The following is a 24,218-nucleotide window of genomic DNA, read 5'->3' on the forward strand; positions in this document are numbered from 1 at the left end:
GAGGCAGGTTCCCAAATATTTGGTCCATTTCATGCTGCTTTTCCCAGGCCATTAGCAGTGAGCTGGATTGGAAGTGGAATAGCTGGGATTGAAACCACTGCCCATATGGGAAACTGGCCTCACAGGCAGCAGCTTTACCCACTACACCACAACACTGGCCCCAAGGATACACTTTTATTTGTAAATAAATATTTTGGCTAAAAGTAAATATAGTTTGACATGATGAATTTAGGGAGAAATGTCTATACTGACATTATGCCCTATTTTGTGCCTATAGTAATTAAGACAGTGTGTTATTGCTGGAGGAATAGATGAAAAGTCCAAAAGAATAAATAATAGATTCCCCAAACTGATCCACATAAATGTACACAACTGATTTTTATAAAGATACAAAAGCAACTTAATGAAGAAGACTCATCTTTTCAACAAACAATGTAGACCATCAACTAAAATTTCATATCTTTACGATATGTATTTTTTTTTTACCACAGTGCTGTTTATGACTTTAAATCTACACAGGACCATAACATGTTCATACCCATGCACTGCAAAGGGGAAAGAAAACAACAGTTGTGAGAATGTGCAAATGTTCTCACTAAAGCAGTAGTGCTGACCCATAAAATCCCTTTAAATCTATCCCTTCATATTTCTTGCAACCCTGAAATGCCCATAGTAAAATATATAATAAGTGCAGTATTTCATAATTTTTACACATCCGTCATTTTCTGATCCATATGGTGAACTGGCTGAGGAAGACATAGACAATATGCCTTCCATCAGTTATCTGACAAATATGCCAGGCTAGCTGTAGCCTTCACCTCTTCCTCTCAAGCAGCTAAGCAAAGATTGACTTCAAAAAGGTCCAGTGATGACAGAAGCCCTTATTTATGTACATCCTAAATAATGTGCATGATTTCTTGATAGGTTAGTTCCCTGGAAACATGGGTTCCCTTGGTTTGAGGCAGTGTAGGATCAAATGCTTCAATATCAAATCTCAGATGGATTACCCTTTGTCTTTTGCCAGTCAGGGGATCAAATGTCTATTCCATGACAATCTGGATACCAAGTTGATCAATATCTCTTATAGAAAAATACTGGATATCATAGTTCTTTAAAATAAAATGTTCAGGAGGGACCATGTCTCTTAGACCAATATACACAATACCTGAGGAAGAGATACAAAGTTTGATTCAGGAAAATCTTGAGATTTGTGGTAACTTGTCCAGTAGTTGTCTGAGAAGAAATGACACTGGCTGTCCACAAAGAATTCTTGGCGAAGTAGTGAGGGATGTATTTATGTCACCATGAGCATCAACCCAGACAACAAAAAGATCTGCCAGTGCTGAGTGTGGCTCCTCTACATTATCACACTACTTTGTATCTTGTCTCTCACAGTGCTCACATGAATAAAAGCATGTGATAAAATAGCACAGAACTAAACACACACCCATATACTTGTGTGTGTATATGCATTCACGCATAAACTATGCACATAAACAGGTGGACCTTAATAAGTTCAGATGATTTTTATAAATGCCAATATCCATGTTGTGATCTCCCATGGTGAGACAGCTGTAGCCACCTGATGCTGCTATGCTAACCACCTCAGCCAGTTCCTGCCCGGCAAGGCCCACTGAATGTGGGTTCACCTGCAAGTTGTTGTAGAGGTCATCTTTGCTGATTTAAGTATTAATGTTAGTATTGCTTTTTTTTTTTAACTCCCATGTGTGGGGGAGAACATGCAGTATTTGTCTTTCTGTGTCTGACTTATTTCACTTAACATAAAGTCCTCCAATTCCATGTGTTTTGCCATAAATAATACAGGACATCAACTCAAACTTCATACCTTTTATAAAATTTAACTCAACAGAGATCACAAACTTAAATATAAAATGTAGAACTGTAAAAAGTTTTGATAAAAATTGAAGAAAAGCTTTGGAAACTAGGGATAGATGAAAAGTTCTAGGAATGAAAAGCATTTTCTACAAATGGAAAGCTTGACAAAAAAAAAAACACATCCATAATAAAATATTTAGCTTTATTAAAGCACTTTGAATAGAATGAAAGGATGAGGTGGATATTGGATAAAGAATGTTTTAAAGTGTACATCTGCTGCGGCTCAATAGGCTATTCCTCCACCTGTGGCACTGGCATACCGGGTTCTGGTCCTGGTCAGGGCGCCGGATTCTGTCCCGGTTGCCCCTCTTCCAGTCCAGCTCTCTGCTGTGGCCCGAAAGTGCAGTGGAGGATGGCCCAGGTGCTTGGGCCCTGCACCCGCATAAGAGACCAGGAGAAGCACCTGGCTCCTGGCTTCAGATCAGCACGGTGCGTAGGCCGCAGCGCGCCGACCACGGCGGCCATTGGAGGGTGAACCAACGGTAAAGGAAGACCTTTCTCTCTCTCTCTCTCTCACTGTCCACTCTGCCTGTCAAAAAAAAAAAAGTGTACATCTGCCGAAGAATAGGTATATTGACTATATAACAAACTCCCAAAAGTTAGTAAACACACACACATGTACCAAGCCTAAAATGCCACAGAAAATGGTAAAATAACAAACAAATATTTCACTGAATAGGAAATAAAGATGGAAAATAAGCCCATCATATATGTCCAGCACTACCAGCCACTAGAGAAATACATATATTGATCAACTTGAGATATAGTTGTCTTATAAATATGAACACAATTTTTAAAATATAGTGACGCTAAATAATCATTAATGTTGAGAAAATGGATCACCCATGCATTACTTCAAGGTAAATAAAATGGGATGGTCACTCTAAAATAGTTTGCAGTTTATTTGAAGTATTAAACATACTTCTCATTTGATCCAATTCTACTTTTGGTTCCAACTTTGTGCTTATGTGCACGCTGGAAGGCAGCCATGAAGCACCAAGTACTTGTGTCCCTGTAACCCACATAGGAGACCTGGATTGATCTAGGCTCCTGTTGTAAGCCTGGCCCAGTGCTGTCTGTTGCAGCCATTTAAGGCATGAACCAGCAGATGGGACCTCTGTCTCTCAAGTAAATAAATAAAGCTTAAAAAATAATACTCTACATTAAATAGTCCATTGATACAAACAATGGATAGACCCATTTCTGAAAATTATGTTAAATATAAAAGTCTGATATCAAAATATTATGTACAATACAATTATATTTATACATATTCTTGAAATGAGGAAATGATAGAAATGAGAATATATTAGAGGTTGTCTGGGGTTGGAGCATTTGTGGAGTCTCTGTTATGAGACTGCTTTGTGTTTTTTCTCTCACGGTGTTCACATGAATCTAAACATGATAAAATAGCACAGAACTAAACACACACCCATACACTCATGTATGTATATGCACTCACAAACAATTATGCACATAACAGGTGAACCTTAATAAGTTCAGATGATTTTTATAAATGCCAATATCCATGTTGTGATTTATTTATATTTTGCTCTGAAAAATGTTTCCATTTTGGGGAGATTTGATGAAGAATTTGGATCTTGCTGTATTATTTTTTACTATATGTGAACCCACAATTTTCTCAAAATAAAAAGCTAAAAGAGAAAAATGATAGGAACAAAATACTTGTGTAGTTCACTTTAGGGATAATAACAAAATGTAAAAAAAGAAATTTGTGTATCTTTTTTTTTGCTTAGAATTATAAAAGCTATTCCTTAAAAGTTATGTATTTTCTTAACTACATGGGCCCACATCTCAATTTTTTCTATCACTGCAGACTTGATTGTTAAAAGCATTGTTCTGTGGAAGTAATTTTATCTAAGATAATCTATAATTCAATCTCATTTTCAGAAAATGCTACAGGTGCTCTATTTGAATCATAGTATTTCAAACAACAAAGTCTCTATTAGTATCTGACAACATGATTTCTTAGTACTCAAATGGGAGTGCTTGAAAATTAAGGTTTCATTTAAATTCTTAAAATGTACCAGTTTGCACCTGCATAAAATATCTTTCTTTTGAAGGCATCCTATTCATAATGTGTGTATAGTTCTCTCATCTGCTTTTCCTTTGTGCTAATGGGTGGTCAGTGAAGACTATGTTATGCCACATTTTTTCTAAATTTAAAAATTCATTTGCTTTCACTTTATTTGAATGACAGGGGGAGAGAGAGAGAGGAGAGAGAGAGAGAGAGAGAGAGAGAGAGAGAGAGGTGAGATCTTCAGTCCTCTGTTTCATTCCCTGATACCCTCAACAGCCAAGGCTTGGCCAAGCTAACACCAGCAGCCTAGAACCCAATCCAAGTGTCCAATGTGCATGGCAGGGACTTGAGCAGTCACTTGCTGCTTCCCAGAGTGTGCATTTGCCGGGAGCTGGATTTGAAGCAGAGTAGCCAGGCTTCGCAGGCCTTGAACACAGGCATTCTAAGACTACATAGCCAACCAGAGAAGAGTATTAACCACTGTGCCACATATCCTCCCCAGTACATGCTCTGTTCTTAATCACACAAACTTGATTTTCTAACCAGTGTTATAATATATAGTGTCCTAGGTTATGGCTTCATGCATCTTCACTCCATGCTGCTACCAAAACTGGAAGCACTGAAGCATAGTATGTTACTACAGTGTTCTGCACGCCTGGATTTTATCCCATACATGTGAGATCAAGAAATAGTTAAGATGTCAGTGGTTTTCAAGTGGTGAGAACTCAAGAGGCTTCTTAAGGAGATGAAGCCATGAGGTTCACTTTATTAACTATGAAGCATATTATAGTGACAGGATAGCTTCCTGTAGGGTAACTTATCAGTCTGAATGTGTGATAAGTACTTCAAATTCTACACCAGGAGTCAAATATATCTTACTTCAACTATGTTATGTGAAAGAGGAACTCATCTCTCTCTCTGTCTTCTTTGGTTCATTTCATGTAATTCAATTTATCATGTGTTTCTTGTATGCATTCTGTACATCAAAGATTGTCCTAAGCTCATAAATAAATAGTAAAAACAGAAAAATCAGATCTTTTCTTTCAAAATATTAAGAAACTTATTAGGGAAAAATACACTGCACAAATGAACACTTAAAATGAATTATGGAAAATGTTATAAAAAAGGAAATCTTTTATTTTATAATGTTATATATTATTTAATCCTCAGAATAACCCAATTTTTAAAAAATATTTTACCTTTTCTTAATGTGAAAACTAAAGAAATTACTTAGGGTAAAATGCAAATACAGTATGATATGATACAATACAGTACCTGAAAAGGTAGATAAATAAGAAAATTTCTAGCATAAGACGTTACTCTTCTGGGGCTAGTGCTGTGCCATAGTGGATAAAGCCGCCACCGGCTACGCAGGCATCTCATGGGGGTGCTGGTTGGAGACCCAGCTGCTCCACTTCTGATCCAGCTCCCTGCTAATGCACCTGGGAAAGCAGTGGAAGAAGACTCAAGTGCTTGGGCCCCTGCACCCACATGGGAGACCCAAAATAAATGACAGAATGCTAACTTTGGCCTGGTCCAGCCCTGGGTGTTGTGGCTATTTGGGGGTATCTGGAAGTGAACTAGTGGATGGATGATCTCCCTCCCTGTCTCTAACTCTCCCTCTCTCTGTAACTCTGTCTTTCAAATAGATAAAGAAATCTTTATTTAAAAAGTTACTCTTTTAATAAGTGACAAGGTTGAGAATAAAAACAGAGTTCTCAGCATGTATGTTGTGGTGCAGCAGATAAGCAGCTTGGGAGGCCCACATCCCAGGGCTGAGTCCTGCCTCCACTCTGATCCAGCTTCCTGCTGGTGTACACCCTGGGAGACAGCATATGAGGCTCAAGTACGTGGGTTCCCTGCCATCCAGGTGAGAGACTGGATATAGTTCCTATCTCCTGACTAAGAGTGTACCAGCAGATGAAGATCTCTCTCCCTTTGAAGATCTCCCCCTCCTTCTTTCAAATAAATAAGGGTAAAGAAATAAACTTAACAACAACAACAACAACACCCCAGAATTCTGCATGATGTCAAAATCCCCTTGAGAAACTGAATGGAACTGACAGTTTCTGTATATGTGAAATAAAGATGCATGCTTTGAAATCTGAATGTTCTAAAACGTAGTCAGAAAGTTTTCTTGGTGAAGTTCTATAAGCATTTGCAACTCTGTTTGCTTAGAGACTTGGATACAAATAATTATTATAATTTCATAACAGCTAACTTATGTTTCTCCTTCACACAAAGGCACGAAGAGATTTTCACTTGGGGCAGAGTGACTTGCACAAGGACAGAATTAATTTGATGTATTTGGAACAAACACATAAACACTGACTCAGTAAGGGAAGTGTAAATTGGTAGGGGCATTCTTCCTTTGTTGTTTTCATGATTTAAAGAATTTTTGGAAAGTCTATTAACCCTGACATCTTCCAGGCAGGAGTTTGAGAACAGGAGATGATTTGGGGACAATATTCTTATTCATTCACTCACTTTGACATTATGAAGGGGATGAGACGTTTTTGTCAAGTCTTCTAACCATTCCATATAGTTCAGATCACTCATACCTAATGAAAATTAAGAAAATAAGGCTGGTGCCATGGCTCACTTGGCTAATCCTCTGCCTGCGGTGCTGGCACCCTGGGTTCTACTCCTGGTCAGGGTGCCGGATTCTGTCCTGGTTGCTCCTCTTCCAGTCCAGCTCTCTGCTGTGGACTGGAAGTGCAGTGGAGGATGGCCCAAGTGCTTGGGCCCTGCACCCACCTGGGAGACCAGGAGAAGCACCTGGCTCCTGGCTTCGGATCAGCGCGGTGCGCCGGCTGCAGCGCACCAGCTGCAGCAGCCATTGGGGGGTGAACCAACGGCAAAGGAAGACCTTTCTCTCTGTCTCTCTCTCTCACTGTCCACTCTGCCTGTCAAAAAAAATATTCCAGAAACTCCTGTGCATTTTTAAGTTCTTTATTTTGTCTCTCTGACTGAACTGGGGTCTTATGATACCATCCTGAAAACTCAGGACCCCATGTCACAATTCATACCATTCATTCACTTAACAATTGTTTTACTGATCCCTGTATAGTCAAGTGCTAGGGAAGTTTCTCAATTATTTTGTTCTTAGATTCAACATCACTTTTTAAAAACTAATGTCAAATGATTTTCTTGCCTTACTCTTGTCTTGTTCGCACATTTTTAACTTTGGTACCATTGCTGCTTATAACGTTAGGTAATAAGTAAAATCTTTTTGCAGGTTTAAAATTTGGTTTACCATAGAGTTTACTGCCTCATTTTCATGGCAGTACTTTTTCTTTTATTCACTGCAAGGTAGTGGAAATGCTAGCTCTAAAAATCTGATTCTTCCAAGGCTCTCTAACCCCATTTAAATATGGATAAAACTCTTAGGCAGTCCACAGACAATAGGATATTTTCATATTGACTACCATTTGAGATTGCCTAAGCAAAAAGGGGAATAGCTTCACATGGATTTGGGAAGTTAATGTGGAGTGAAAAGAAAATTTATCGCCTATCTTACCAGGTGGCCATTGCTCCGGCAGGACTTAGAAGAGGCCGTTTGAGGAAGCAGGAACTGATGGATTAGACTCATCTGAAATCACTTGTGGCTGTAAAAACGCTGCTCTAATAATCAGGATGCTAGCCCCAGTGCTTTGGATGTGTTCCAGTTCTGTAATTACTTCTGCCTACCTACTTTGCTCCCTGTGGTTTTAATGGAATTATTTTCTTTGCCTTGGAAAGAAAATTAAAAAGCTAACAAAGCCATGTCCAGTTAAAGCAAGTGTACAGTAATTTAATATATATTTACTGAAAATTTAATTTAAGAATAAAGTGACTATAAATTTCCTTATCAAAAGATTTAATTATGTGCCTTGGAGTTATTTGCTCGTATAAAGATAATTAGAAACAAGCACATTTCAACACTTAAAGTACATATGGGTATTTGAAATTTTCCAAAATGTTCTATTTACATTATAATCTTGGGGAAGACAAGTACCAAACAACAGAAGTTCAAGTTTATTTTCTTCAGAAAACAAACCTGAACTCAATAGTATTACACTTGATCTTAGCCAAAAGGCTGAGAGACAATAACTCAGTAGTATTAATGTGTTTAAACATGAACCCATGAATCTTAAGTCTCTAGGTTGATAAATTTTTTTAAACAATTGTTCATTTGTGGCTTTTAAAACTCTTGATGACAGTGACAAATTTAAAATTGTCTAGATGTGAGTTAACAAATTTTTAAAGGTGATGCAATGTTATTAGTTCATTTTGTTTCTCAATGTGTAATGAACGCCAAGATCTCAAAGAGATCTTTGGTATTCTTGCCTATTCTTCAGAACAACTGAGAATTTTCCTTAATTGATGAATCATAAGGAGAATTTACAAAGAGAAATGTTTAGAAATGGAAGCAACTTGCATTATGATTATCAGTTTATGAAGTGTAAACCCATAGTGCTTTACCAATTAAACTTCTGTTTTTATATACTATATAACATTATAATACTATCTAATTATATTTTTAACTTATCTTCTGTTCCATCACATCAACGACAACACAGCAAGGTTTATATTACAATTCATCTTGTCAAAAAGAATTTTGCTCCTGTTATCAGAAACGTGACCTTCTGGAGATGGAAATGTTTAGTGTTCTGTTACTTTCTTTTTATTTGTTTTAAAGATTTATTTATTTGAAAGACAGCGTTACAGAGAGGCAGAGGCAGAGGGAGAAAGAGAGAGAGAGGTCTTCTGTTCACTGGTTCACTCCCCAGTTGGCTGCGATGGCTGGAGCTAGGCCAATCTGAAGCCAGGAGCCAGGAACTTCTTCCAGGTCTCCCACGTAGGTGTAGGGGCCCGAGGACTTGGGCCACCTTTTACTGCTTTCTCAGGCCATAGCAGAGAGCTGGATCAGAAGTGGAGCAGCCAGGACTTGAACCAGTGCTCATATGGGATGTGGGCACTGCAGGCAGCGGCTTTACCTGCTACGCCACGGCACCAGCCCCTCTTTTACTTCCTTATTCTTCTTATTCTTGCTATTCTGAAAAATATGTTTTGTATTAGTGATGTGACAAATGCAGTCTAGAAATCATAAATTAGTGAAGGATTTGGAAAGCACTGGAACACGACTGCCTAAAAATCATTTGGAAAGGTCATAGTTACTGCAGAGTAACTTTGAATCCTATTGGCTGAATGATTAAGGATGTTTGCTGACTAAAGTGGCTAGTGACCAGTGTTGGTAACATAGTAAGATAGTATTCGTATGGAGTGATTGCTACTTTTACAATATCTTTTCTCATAGAACCATTCAATATTCTGTAAAAAAAAGTCTTTCATGAATCTAATAAACAAGAAATGGATGAAAGATGAATTCCAGAGATAATAAGCTACTGACCCATCAGTGTGATACCTTAATCTCCCGAGCAAAATCTATATTAATCATTCTTTCTCTGATGGATAGTTTGACTGTATCCTAGGTGGGAAATGCAGGGGACTTCATAACATTGTCTCTTTACTATTGCCTTGTATGAAAAACTTGAAAAAGGAAGAAAAATTATTTCAGGGATAATTGTATTCCTCACTCTTTTTTATTCTGGGGGGGGGGGGATAAAATTTAAATCTTCATTAATATTTCCAGGATATGAAACCTTGAGTGCAGAGTCTAGATATGGACTATATTAGGTAAAAAGGTGACTTCAAAGGCCATGAGTAATAGGCAATGCTTTTCCTCCTTGAATAGGCACATCATTATTAACCTCTCTTCTGACTTTTCCATCACAAGTGCATCCCAACCAGTGATAAACGTTGTTTAACGTTTATTCGGCTTTGGGTTGTTGTTTTTTTACAATGTATAAAATTTGAGTGCTACAGGGAAATTAAAAAACATATTCCAAGAACAAAAGAACAAAACATTCAGAATCCCATAAAGGGACTCAGTGGGGCTGGTGCTGTGATGTAGTTGCCTTCGGTGCTGGCATCCCATATGAGCGCTGGTTCGAGTTCCTGCTCCACCTTCCAATCCAGCTCTCTGCTATGGCCTGAGAAAGCAGTAGAAGATGGCTCAAACTCTTGGGCCCTTGTACCCACGTGGGATACCCAGAAGAATCTGGTGGCTCTTGGCTTCGGATCGGCCCAGTTCCAGCTGTTGCGGCCAACTGGGGAGTGTACTAGTGGATGGAAGACCTCTCTCTCTCTGCCTCTCCTTCTCCCTCTGTGTAACTCTGACTTTCAAGTAAATAAATAAATCTTTTTAAAAAAAGGAACCCAGCAACTATCACAATCTCTATTGATCCTTTTCTAGTTTTCATTGTGATGCATATTTTATGATAAAGCTTTACTTATGTTGCATGTATAGTATTGTGCCATATCTTATTCACTTATAACAAATATTTTAGTTTCTTATATTCATAATTATAAATTACAACATAATTTTAATGGATGTATAATATGCAGTGAAGTGATTGTGCCATAATGAGAATATTTCTTATTTCTGAACACTGTATGGTTATCCACATTTAACCCATAGGACATGTACTCTGTAGAATACTATACAGCAGTAAAAAAACAATGGAATCCGGTCATTTGCAACAAGATGGAGGAATCTGGAAAACATTATGCTGAGTGAATTAAGCCAGTCCCAAAGGGACAAATATCATATGTTCTCCCTGATCGGCGACAACTAACTGAGCACCAAAGGGGAAACCTGTTGAAGTGAAATGGACACTATGAGAAACAGTGACTTGATCAGCTCTTGTCCTGACTGTTGATGTACAATGTAATACTTTATCCATTTTAGTATTTTCTCTTTGCTTTGTTCTAGTACTATTGGTTGAACTCTGTGATTAACACAATTATTCTTAGATGTTTAAATTTTAACTGAAGAGCGATCCCTGTTAAATATAAGAGTGGGAATAAGAGAGGGAGGAGATGTACAATTTGGGACATGCTCAATCGGACTTGCCCCAAATGGTGGAGTTAGAATCATGCCAGGGGATCCCAATGCAATCCCATCAAGGTGGCATGTACCAATGCCATCTCACTAGTCCCAGTGATCAATTTCAGTTCACAATTGATCACACTGATAGGTCTAAGAGTCAAAGGGATCACACAAACAAGTCTAGTGTCTGCTAATACTAGCTGATAGAATCAAAAAGGGAGAGAACAATCCATCATGGGAAGCGGGATACACAGTAGACTCATAGAATGGCAGATGTCCTAAATAGCACTCTGGCCTCAGAATCAGCCCTTAAGGTATTCAGATATGGCTGAAGAGCCCATGAGAGTATTTTAGGCATGGAAAGCCAAGACACCCTGGACAAAAAAAAAAAAAAAAAAAAAAAAAAAAAAGGAAGACCTAAATGGAAGATCTCTGTGAGTCAGATCCCAGTGGAAAGAACGGGGCCATCAAAGAAGGAGGTACCTTTCTCTGAAGGGAGGAGAGAACTTCCACTTTGACTATGACCCTGTCGGAATAAGATCGATCGAAGTTGGCAAACTCAAAAGTCTTCCATAGCCTTGGAAACTCATGACTAGAGCCTAGGGAGATTACTGACACCATAAACAAGAGTGTCAAATTGTTAAGTCAACAACAGGAGTCACTGTGCACTTACTCCTCATGTAGGATCTGTCCTTAGTGTGTTGTCCAATGTGAAGTAATGCTATAACTAGTACTGAAACAGTATGTATAACTAGTACTGAAACAGTATGTTTCTGTGCGGGTGCAAACTGATGAAATCTTTAATTAATATATACTGAATTGATCTTCTGTATATAAAGATAATTGAAAATGAACCTTGATGTGAATGGAATGGGAGAGGGAGTGGGAGATGGGAGGGGTGTGAGTGGGAGGGAAATTATGGGGGGGGGAAGCCACTGTAATCCATTAACTGTACTTTGAAAATTTATATTTACTAAATAAAAAATTTAAAAAAGCATATAGTTCTCTAGAAAAAAAAAAGATCACTGTGTTTCTCCTAAAATAGGAGGTCATTTGATATCACTATGTTTCAGCTGAAACATCAGGCCAAACACTAACACACACCATAATCTACGGTACTGAGCATTCATGTTTTTTTTTTTAAGATCTTTTTATTTATTTGAAAGGTAGAGTTACAGAGAAGCAGAGGCAGAGAGAAACAGAGAGGTCTTCCATCTGCTGGTTCACTCCACAAATGGCCACAATGGCCGAAGTTGGGCTGATTTGAAGCTAGGAACCTAGAGACTTTTTTGGGTCTACCACATGGGTGCAGGGGCACAAGGACCCAGGCCATCTTCCACTGCTTTCCCAGGCCACCACAGAGAGCTGGATCAGAAGTGGAGCAGCCAGGACTCTAACTGGTGCTCATATGGGATGCCACCACCACAGATGGTGGCTTTACTAGCTACACCACAGCAGCAATCTCAGCTCACATTTTCAGACAATTTCAAGTTTTTATTCAATATCTGATTATGACACTGGGCACATTTAGGCGTATTATCAGCCAAAAAAGGATACTTCCTCTGCTTCACTAAGACCTGTGTCTCTTTTTCCCTATGCTCAGGTATTCCTGAATTACTTCTGCACCAGAGTATCTGGATCTTCAGTACATCTATTTGTTAACATGATGGTTGATTATTTGCATCCACTGACTTCAAATATACAATAAATATTGCAGAAGTTAATACTTAGGGTTCTGATAAATACTTTAGAATTTAAAGCAGTCATCTTCAGACATGGACAGTTAAGAGTCTTACTAAAATGATTTGACCAAATTCGCTTGGTGAGATACAGTCTGTAAAAGGAGATAGAGCAAATCTTTCAGAACTTTAAGGTGAAATAAACTTTATTGAGATGGTGATGTGGGAGATGAAGAACTATTCATATCATGGCAAAATATAAAAGCACATAATAGCCCATAATGTGTTAATAGTACAGATATATTTCATTGCCTAAAGCAAAATATAACATTAGGAATAGCTTGTACATGTACTTCTTCTGGAATGTAGTCTGTATTACTAAGTGAAGCTTGGAGAATCATTTAAGTATAATGTCAAATATACTAGTTCAGATGCACCTGGTATGACTCTTAACATTGCTCCTAATGTAGGTAGCAGTGTTTCAATCCTGTGCAACTCTCTCAACATCTTAGAGACTTAGGAGAGAGGTGAGTTTAATCATTCTTTTCAGTTCAGAGATGATATAACATTCCAGGAGACAAAATTATTCATTTATCTAAAATGCATATACCTTTAAATACAAGGGAGTGCTTTAGTGCATTTATTATGTCAATTATTTAGTGTAAGTGATTTGAAGTTCTTAAAATCTTGGTGAGAATTATTTTAAATAAACGCTCCCTTTGTACTTTGTTTTTTTTCTACATATATCTGAGGTATTAGATACATATCATGTATAGTTAAACTTTTCTCTGTGTTAACTATTTAAAGCTTAATTATTTACTTGAAAATTAAATGCATAAGACATAGGCAGGTGTTTGGCTTAGCGGTTAAGAAGTCGCTTCGGAAGCCAGTATCTCATGTAAGAGTGACTTTGTTCAAGCTGAAATTCTGCTCCTTATTCTAGTGTCTTGCTAATGAATACCCATGGAGGCAGTGGGTGATGACTCCAGTGTGTGGACTCCTGACTCCCATATGGGAGACCTATATTGGATTCTGGGCTCCTGGTTTTGTCCTGTCCCAGCTTTAGCTCTTGAGGTCATTTAAGAAATGAACTAGCTAATGAAAGATCTCTGCTCTGTCTTTCAAATCAAAACATACAGATAAAAATTACGCAAAACAAATGGGCAAAAGATTAAACAAATCCTTTACCAACAAAAATATGGAAAGGTATGATAAGACACTTAGCACCAATAATCTAATCATTAGAGAAATAAAAAATGAAACCACAGTGAGATGAAACCACACCCATTTTAGAATGGAAAAAATTGAAGAGTCCGACCATATTTTAAAGATTTACATGTATTTTTTGAATGCTAGAGTTACAAAGAAGGATAGAGATAGCGATAGAGATATAGAGATAGAGAGATAGAGAGATGTTCCATCTGCTGGTTCATGCCCCAAATGGGCACAATAGTTAGGGTTGTGCCATGCCAACTCCAGGAGTCTGGAATTTCATCCAGGTCTCCCACATGGACCATCTTCCACCCTTTTCCCAAGGGTATAAGCCAGGACCTGGATTAAAAGTTTAACAGCTGGGACTCAATCTGTGCCCACATGGGATGAAACAATGTTAACCCTTAGGAGGACCTGGAATTCTCATAGGCTGATGGTGGAGATATAAAATAGTTCAGACACTTTGGAAAAGGCTTGGAAATTTATTAAGATATTTAGCACACACTTGCCACATGATCTAGCCATTCCACTCATAAGTATTTATCCAGGACAGGTAGAGGCATATGTCCACACGAGACTGTATATAAATGGCCAAAATAACGTTATGTGTAATCATGACATCCATTTAATCAATTGGTGAACATGTAAGCAAATTCTGGTATGCACACACAGACATTCATATATATATATATATATATATATATTTGAATAACATTTAGCACAAAAGCAGAAGGAACTATTTTTTAATTATATTAATTTTTTATTTGAAAGGCAGAATTAGAGAAAAGGAGCAGGAGAGAGAGAGAGAGAGAGAGAGAGAGATCTTCCATCACTAGTTCACTCACCAAAATGGCTGCAACAGCTGAAGCCAAGAGGAGACAGGAGCTTCTTCTGGGTCTCCCTCATGAATGCAGGGACCCAAGGACTTGGGCTATCTGCTGTTGCTTTCCCAGGTGTGTTAGCAAGGAGCTGAATTGGAAGTGGAGCAGCTGGGACTCAAACTCGTGCCCATATGGGATGCTGACACTGTAGGTGGAGACTTAACCAACTATGTCATAGCACTTGCCCCAAGTAAATGTAAAAAAACCATAATTTAGAACTTAAATGGCAAAATCCTTACAATATCATTAGTGAAAAATACACATTGGTAAAAAACTATATAAAATAATAGTATTCTATAACAACATGCCCACATATGCATGTAAACAAATTACTAACTAAAAGTAAATGAAAAAAATTGAACCTTAAAGTATAATGTAAAGGAGTAGTCATTGAGGAATAGCAGGTTAAGCTACCATGTGGGACAGCCCATCCCATAACCCAGTGCCTGATTCAAGTCGCTGCTACTCCAGTGCTTCTGATCTAGCTTTTTGTTAACGTTCCTTGGAGACAGCAGATGGAGGCCCAAAGACCTGGATTTGCACAGCCCACATGGAAATCTTGAATGGAGTTCCTGGTTCCTGAATTGGACCTGTTCTGGCCCTGATTGTTGCAGGCATCTGAGGCATGAACTAGCAGATGGAATTTTGCTCACCCTTTGGATCGCTACCTCTCTCTCTCTCTGTCACTTTACCTTACAGATAAATAAGTAAATCTTGAAAAAAAAAAAGACAATATAAATGTAGAGCAAAATAGTGTGACAGAATGGGTAAGACAGGAAGAAGCAGAAATAAACCTATTGAATTAGCATTATACTTTATTATGAATTGGAAAGGAGCAAAGCCATTTCATTATTCTTCTATTTGGTTTGCCATAATTTAGTTTGTGAGTATTTTAACTCAGTCTGCACAAGGTCAAATTGTATTGCTTATGGTCTCTAGAATTCAGGAAGTTTTAATTGCAGATTGGAAAACAAATATGTTTATGCTTTGCAATGTGTGTAGTGCTTAAATGGCAAAGAAGAGAACATCTGTGGTGGCATAAAATGGGAGGTATGGCTACAAAACATTAATTAGTGTCATTTTTCATTATCATAAGTTTGAATGACTTTCAGAAGACCACAGTATCTGTCCTCATTTGGACACTGAAATTAAAATGTTTTAGGTCCATTTCAGTATCATTCTGATACTTTTTGCCTTATTAAAATTTTTTTGTACTGTGAAGAACAATGAAAAAAAAAGTAAGAATGATCGGAAGTTTGTTTGCAAACTTCACTTTCCTTTTACCAGTGAACATTTTATTCTAGTTGTGAAAGCAGTTAATAATGAAGTTTTCCAAGTTGGTTTTTATTATATTATAAGATGTATCACACAGGGATGGCACCGTGGCTCACTTGGTAAATCTTCTGCCTGAGGCGCTGGCATCCCATATGGGCACCGGGTTCTAGTACCAGCTGCTCCCCTTCCAGTCCAGCTCTCTGCTGTGGCCCAGGAGTGCAGTGGAGGATGGCACAGTGCTTGGGTCCTGCACCCGCATGGGAGACCAAGAGGAAGCACCTGGCTCCTGGCTTCGGATCGGTGTAGTTCCGGCCGTAGTGGCCGTCTGGGGAGTGAACCAATGGAAGGAAGATCTTTCTCTCTGTTTCACTCTCTCACTGTCTAACCCTAACTCTCAAATAAATAAATAAAATCTTTTAAAAAAAGATGTATCACATCATATCATATTGTATTATCTTCTTTCCCCACCTAGAATATTCTTGAAGCTTTTGCTTTTGAGTGTCTCTTTCCCAAGCCCTCTCTGCCTTTTGAAATCTTATACATTCTTTACTACTCAGTATTAGCATCATTCTTGTATGAAGATCCCCAAAACTTCAATCTGGATTTAGTAATCTTTCTACTTGGTAAATATGTGATTGCATATTTACCATTTTCATAGTTTTTAGCCCAGATGGATTAACTTAAGTGAATGGATGTCATACCAAATAAATAGAAAAATCAAGCAGCTACATTTAATAATTTATAGAAATTAAAGATCTTTTTTGTTCAAATTAAAAATAAAACTGAATGGCCATACTAGTCAACATTTGAATGTAGAGGAGCTACTAGAGAAATTCATATTAATTTCTCAAAGATCATCCCAGTAAACTTCCAGAAACCATTAGCCAGGGTCTGCTATTTAGTGTCCTTAGTGGTAACCAACTAGTTCAACCTCTGGCCCCCATGCAAATAGTAACTTTATTTGAGTTTTTCTCCTAGGTTAAGTATAGATAGTGAAACCAGCTCTCTAAAGAAAATGAAAGAATTTGTCTGTGAATTTCCATACTCAAAGCAGGTTAGAGCTAGAAAGAAGAGCAATGTGTTATTTGTGGTAACTTTATTCTGCCCCGAGTGATTTATACAGCCCCAAACCTTAGGGATATAATATCTACTATGACCACAGGTTTGCCATTAGCAGCTATGTTTCCTGTTAGAGGAATAGTGATATCAATTAAAAAACCCATACTGACTACTACTGAGTGCTTGTATATTTATGTGAATAGACAGTGAATTATGATTACATGTGAAGCTAGTTGAGAGGGAAAACAGGGATAACCAATCAGATTAAGAAATTTAATTTCAAGAAAATAGAGAAATGTAAAAAAGTGTAAAATTTATATTATCAAGAAATAAACAAGAATTCACCTTAATAAAACAAAAATAGCCTTCTTTGAATTAAAGCATAATAAGATTAAGCATGGTAAATAATACTGTTAATGTGGTTCAATGAATAGCAAAAATCATTCAGCTTAAAACAAAATTTATATTTGGAATGTGTACTCATAAGTCAATAAACTTAAGCTGATAAAGAGATCAATTTATATGAAATAATAACAAATTGAGTGAGATGACATCTCCTAAATAGCACCTGTCTTAAACAATATTAATGAGAATACATATTATCAAGTGATTCATTCATGTAAATTAGTAACAATGCAATGCAAGATTTGAACACACATACAGAGGCAAAAGTATATGCAATGCCTTTGTTATAGAAAAATATGGCTTTGCAAAGATGCCTACACACTAATCCCTGGGACCTCTGTATATGCTAACATGATGAAAAGGAATTTGTAGAATGACTTAATTAAAAATCTTGAGATGAGGATATTATTGTGAATTATTTGGTTGGACCCATTGTAATCACATTGTTAGGACCATTCTAAGAAGGAAGGAAGAGGGTCAAATTCAGAAGAAAGGACTTATGACAATGGAGCAGAGTTATAATGGTCCACATTAAAGATTGAGGATGAGTCCCAAAGCCAAGGACTTGAAACACCAGAAGTTGGATGATGAAATGAACTCTCCTCTGACTCTCCAGAAGAAAAGCAGCTGTAGCAAAATTGGGGACTTGAGCAGCAGAAGTCTCCTTTCAGAGTTCAGAGCTTCAGAACTGTAAAATAACAACTTTGTGAGCTTTTATGGCAACAAATTAAAAAAAATTAAAGATTTTATTTATTTGAGAGGTAGAGCTACAGTCAGTGAGAGGAAGAGACAGAGAGAAAGGTCCTCCCTCTGCTGGTTAACCCCCAAATGGCCACAACGGCTGGAGCTGCGCCGATTCAGAGCCAGGAGCCAGGAGCTTCTTCTGGGTCTCCTACATGGGTGTAGGGGCCCAAGGACTTGTGCCTTCCTCTGTTGTCTTCCCAGCACACTAGTAGGGAGCTGGATAGGAAGTGGAGCAGCCAGGACTCAAACCGATACCCATATGGGATGCCAGCACTGCAGGCTGGGGCTTTAACCTGCTGAGCCACAGTGCCAGTCCCAAGGCAACAATGTTGTGGTAATTTGTTACAACAGCCATAGGAAACTAATAAAGCCTATAGAGTTCTGATAAGTCAAAACTCTAAAACTGTTAGGATGAGTATAAACTAAATCTTGCATACATACTCATAAAGATTTGAATTATTTTCTGATCAATACGTAAATTCAAAGTAATCAAACAAATCTTATAAGGGTTTTAAACATATTATAGTCATTCTTTAGCCACTGGGAAATGTTATTAGTCACCTGCTGGAGATTCATTTGTAAGTTGGATATAAAACCACAAATCAAAAGAGAAAAGGCATTTCCTATATTTAGGTTACATTTCTGTGAAAAAGATAAAAATAAACTTTAAAAATCAATACATGGGGGCTGGCACTGTGGTTAGCATGCAGAGCTGCTACCTGCAGTGCCGGCATCCCATATGGGCACTGGTTCGAGTCCAAGCAGCTCCATTTCCAATCCAGCTCTCTGCTGTGGCCTGGGAAAGCAGTAAAAAATGGCCCAAGTGCTTGGGCTCCCACATGGGATACCTGGAAGAAGCCCCTGCCTCCTGGTTTCAGTACAGCCCAGCTCTGATCATTGCAGCCATTTGGGGAGCAAACCAGCAGATGTAAGACCTATCTCTCTCTCTCTCTCTCTCTCTCTCACTCTCTCTCTCTGCCTCTGCCTCTCTCTAACTCTGACTTGCAAACAAATAAAAAAAAATACATGCATTTGTGTGTGTGTGTGTGTGTGTATTTTTCTAAGTGCAAGGAAGAGAGAAGATATAAGGCTGTATGTGCTAAAATAATAGTGAAAATTAATCCAATTATTTCCCTTGGATAAATTCTCAGGAGTAGGATATCTGAGTCATATGGTATACCTACTTTCAGCTTTCTGAGGACTCTCCATACTGTCTTCCACATGGCTGTACCAGTTTACATTCCCACCAACAGTGGATTAGGGTACTTTTTTCCCCACATCCTCACCTACTTTTATTGTTTTTTGATTTCTGTGTGAGAACCATTCTTACTGGGGTGAGGTGAAATCTTATTGTGGTTTTGATTTGCATTTTCCTGATGAACCCTCCTTTTATACCATTGTGAAGCATGGAGGGGTGGTGTCTCAGACACAGAGCTTAATCAAATAGTCAAACTTGGATAGAGTTTGAGTTAGTGCTTGATTATTGCATTTTTGTGCCCTTTCTTTGAAATACTGAAAATGTTGTGGCCTTAGGTGTTTGATGGGAGCGGGTGTGTGAGCCACTGCAGGGGTATACCCCACAGCAATATTGGTATTTCCAGCTGGTACTGGTTCTAAGTCCCCAGTGTTGTGGAACTTGCCATTTCTGCGACATGGAAGAGAGGAGAGAAGCCCTGGTGGTGCAGCTTGGATGGTGCACAGAAGAGAAGGCGTTTGGACGGTGCTCAGAAAGGGGGTTGCCAGCCTGGCAGGGCTGCTTGTAAGCCACTGGGCCAAGCTGTTCTGCAGTGCTGGCTGCAGCTCCTCCAATGTGGATCAGCCACGGATCTGTCCCATGGTTGTTGTTGCTGCCGCTGTCAGAGTGGCCCGTGCTCTAGCTCAGGTTGCCAGGAGCTGTCAAACGTCAACTCCTTTTTCTGGGTGCCTCCTCTTCATATCAGTTTTATTTTGTTTCTTTATTTTTGAAGATTTATTTGTTTGAAAGGAAGAGTTACAGAGAGAGAGGGGGAGACAGACTGACAGACTGACAGACACACACACACACACGAGAGAGAAAGAGAGAGAGAGAGAGAGAGAGAGAGAGAGAGAGAGAGAGAGAAACATTTTCCCTCCGGTGGTTCACTCCCCAAATTGCTGCAAGGATGAGGGTTGGACCAGGCTGAAGCCAGGAGCCAGGATTTTCACCCAGGTCTCTCATGTGGGTGCAGGGGTTCAAGCACTTGGGCCATCCTCCACTGATTTTCCAGGAGCATTAGCAGGGAGCTGGATTACAAATGGAGCAGCCAGGATGCAAACTGCCACCATTATGGGAAGCTGGCACTGTAGCTGCTTAACCTGCTATGTCACTATGCCGACCCCTCATACTAGTTTTATAGGCATAATGGTTTTGTACACTTGTTTTAATGTACCATTAAATTAAAGATAATATGTATCCACGAACATAACCAGTCATTATTGTATATGGGGACTCCTCAACATTTTTCATTTAGCTGATTACCCTAGCACTTAGAATGGCTCATATTATGATAGTTTGGTAGTTCCTTCCTGTATCACTGGAAAATCTGGGATGTGACTAAACACTAGAATCTTTGGGAGCTACCACAATTATCTTGCATATACTCACAGATTACTTTTGGCCACAAATTGTAGCGTTATCCCCACCATGCCTGTTTAATACTCATCTGTGCCTCTGGTGCTCCCATACTTTCACTTGGCCTGCATTTGGACTCCTGCTCTCCAGCATATATTCATGGCCTCCAGGGACACGTACTAAGGTTCCACACTGGCTACTAAACACACTACATTGACTCTAGTAATGTTCTGGGAACTCAACTGTGATATGTGACTTACTCTGTGAGAAAGCTTTTTCCCTCTTTATGAATTTTCTTTCAGTGACATCATTGATTCATTTTTTCCACTATCAGTACTTCCTTATCCAATTCACCACATATGTATGTGTATAGTTAGGGTTTTATGGCAGATATTTTTGATTTTTGGTTTGTTTTCCAATAACACCATTCAAATCAGTGCACTCAAACACAAATAAAGGGGGGACCCTAAGTTTTCTATTAATTTGATCCCTGATTATAAAGGGGCAAACCATTCTTTTTGTGTCCTCTGCTTCTCCATACTGAATTCAAATTTAAGTCACAAACTATGTTTATTGTCAGTAGTTTATGTTTATTTATTTTTTAAAAAACAGATTTATTTATTTATTTGAAAGTCAGAGTTATACACAGAGAGAAGGAGAGGCAGACAGAGAGAGAGAGAGAGGTCCTCTATCAGCCTGTTCTCTCCTCAACTGGCAGCAAAGGCCGGAGCTGAGCTGATCCAAAGCCAGGATCCAGGAGCCCTTTCCGGGTCTCTCCTGGGAGTATAGGTGCCCAAGAACTTGGGACATACTCGGCTGCTTTCCTAAGCCACAGCAGAGCGCTGGATTGAAAGTGGAGCAGCTGGTTCTTGAACTGCGCCTTATGGGATGCCAGCACTGCATGCGGCTTCACCCGCTACGCCACAGTGCTGGCCCCACTAGTTTATGTTTAGACAATTTTGTGTGGTTGGCATTTGGTACAGAGGTTAAACCACCATTTGGGATGCACACATCCCATATCAAAGTGCCTGCCTTGAGCCTCCAGCTCCTCTGCTTTCAACTTTGTGCTAATGCACACCCTGTGAGAAAACAGGTGATTTATGGCTTAAATAGTTGGGTTGCTGCCACCATAGGAGACCTGGATAGAATCTCAGGTTCCTGGCTTCCACCTAGACCATTCCTGACTGTTGTAAGCATTGAGAGTGAACCAGTGGAAATATTGTGGTGGCTTAATCATGTAAGCAGCCCATGGGGAAGAGGCAAAGCCTTCAGGTTTTCTGCCTTCCACCTAAGTTATCTTTACTACATTCCGCTACTTTTTCTGTGCCTAGAAAAGTGCCTGGTAAGACCCTTGCTAGGTTTTTCTTCCTACCTGTCGTCTCAAACTGCAAAATAGTTAAAGACATTAGGAAATATAACAATAATTTTCTCAACTCACAAAAGTACTGGGCTGAAATAATTTATTATTATTCAACAAAGTAATCTATTCATCAAATATTTATTAAGCATCAATTGTGTGTAAACCATTTTTCTAGGTTCTGAAAATGCACCAGTGTCAGGGAGGAGATGAATTATTTTCTTGATGGAACTTACATTTTAGTGAGAGAAGATAAAAGTTATTATATGATAAAATCAAAGAAGCATGAGGTGGAGAATAGGAAGAGAGAAAGATGATATGGAGTGAAATTTTTTAAAATTTATGGTCTTAAAGATTTCTGATACAGTTTTATTTTTAAAAATATTTATTCATTTTATTTCTTTGAAAGTTAGTGAGTGTAAGAGTGAGAGTGAAGGAGGGAGGGTGGGAGGGAGAGAGAGATGGGGGGAGAGAGAGAGAGAGAGAGTCTTCCTTCTACTGATTTACTCCACAATGCCCACTATAATAAGGGCTGGGCCAGGCTGAAGCCAGGGTCCCAGAATTCCATCCAGGCCTCTCACATGGGTGGCAGGGGCCCAAGTTCTTGCTGTCTCCCAGGATGCATAATATCCGAAACAGTGGCTTAATCTTCTGTGCCACAACTTGTGCCCCTGAGAAATCATATGACTTAATGTCCCATGAAGAAAGAGTTTTCCAGCCAGAAGGAACAGCAGATGTAGAGAACCTAACAAAAATCATATTCTTGAAATGTTCAAAGAATAGGGAGTAGAACTCGCTAATAGGAAATGAAGGTTAGAGCTGAGACAGAAAGGCGTCTGGGGAAGATTGTGGTGGCTGGCTTTGAGAATCCTATACAGAGGGTGAAAGAGTGCAAGTAGGAGAATAATTAGAAGGTCTTTTTAACAGGTTATGGATATCTGAACATTTTTAAAGAAAAGCTGAAAGAATTGTTTATAGAATGTGAATAGCAGTTTTTAAGGATTAGTCCTATTTCCTTGGCATTCTTGGTAGTGTGTACCTAGGTACCTGTCTAACTATTCTTCTAAATGCCTTGCGGGGAGGGAGGGTACCAAGCAGCAGGGGCAAGGCTAACTAGCATCTACTGACCACTAATTTTTCACCAGGAAACTTCTCGGGATTTTGAATGTATCATACCATTAGAATTAATCATGCTAATTATTTGAGATGTATACTATTAATAACCACTTATTGGCAAAAATTAACTCTGTGGATGACACATCTAAATCTGTAAAGTAGCACAATGAATAATTGATGAGAGCAGATGATGAAACTGGGTTATCTGACTTCAGGTCCTATGTCATGCTACTTTTTTTTTTTCCAATAAAGTAATATCAATGGACCACAGCTTTATCACAAAAGGCTACATATCCGGCACTTTACAAAAATACTTCTTCTTTATTATCACTGTGAGGTAAATATGAGGAAATACTTAATAATAATATTAAATTTGTCAAATGTAACAGAGGCTTTGAACATCGATGGTTACATTTCTGCTTTAAAGCAGATACAGCATACTAAGTGACCTGTTATGAGAAAAAGAGAGAAGCTTTATATTCAGCAGCTTCAAGAATTGCTCTACTAATTTCTTTCTTGATTGTGTGTGCTCCTGCAACCTTTAATTGCTTCAGAAATATTGAAGGAGTTTTGCATGCAAAGTTTCCCAGAATTGATTGACCTCACTGAAACTGCTGAAATTCTTATTTAAAGTATTTTGGATCACAGGATTTGTGTGTGTGTGTGTGTGTGTGTGTGAGAATAATGACTGTTCCCAGCACCAGGGTAAATCAAATTCCTGGAGAATTTTGATATCTCTTGGCAGAATATTCATGATATTTTGAGAGTATCATGAGAAACCTGTAGAGAAATTTTAACTACATCAGTCTCCTTGAGAAGAAATAGAAAACTCTTCAAATTTACGAATGGGGAGGAGGAAAGAGGAACTTGCTACACCCATTTTCATTTCTAGGCAGTGCATAAATGATTAGTTTTGTGACTCTCACTTCGTATATGATCCACCATTTGGGTAATGGCTTCAGACTCATCAGTGTTGTTGTTTGGCCAGTGGGCCATTCACTACACATATGTATCTTCATTGTGTGTATG

At 38.6% G+C, this 24,218-nt stretch overlaps 1 pseudogene; it reads right to left on the reverse strand.

Annotated features, from left to right (window-relative positions):
- Nucleotides 1-776: 776 nt before the first annotated feature.
- The window catches only part of LOC100354907 (arginase-2, mitochondrial-like), a 47,337-nt pseudogene continuing 23,895 nt past the window's right edge, over nucleotides 777-24,218 (reverse strand).

The sequence above is a fragment of the Oryctolagus cuniculus genome, chromosome 1 (assembly GCF_051225735.1).
Source record: "Oryctolagus cuniculus isolate XC-2025 breed Fujian yellow rabbit chromosome 1, ASM5122573v1, whole genome shotgun sequence".
Classification (NCBI taxonomy): domain Eukaryota; kingdom Metazoa; phylum Chordata; class Mammalia; order Lagomorpha; family Leporidae; genus Oryctolagus; species Oryctolagus cuniculus.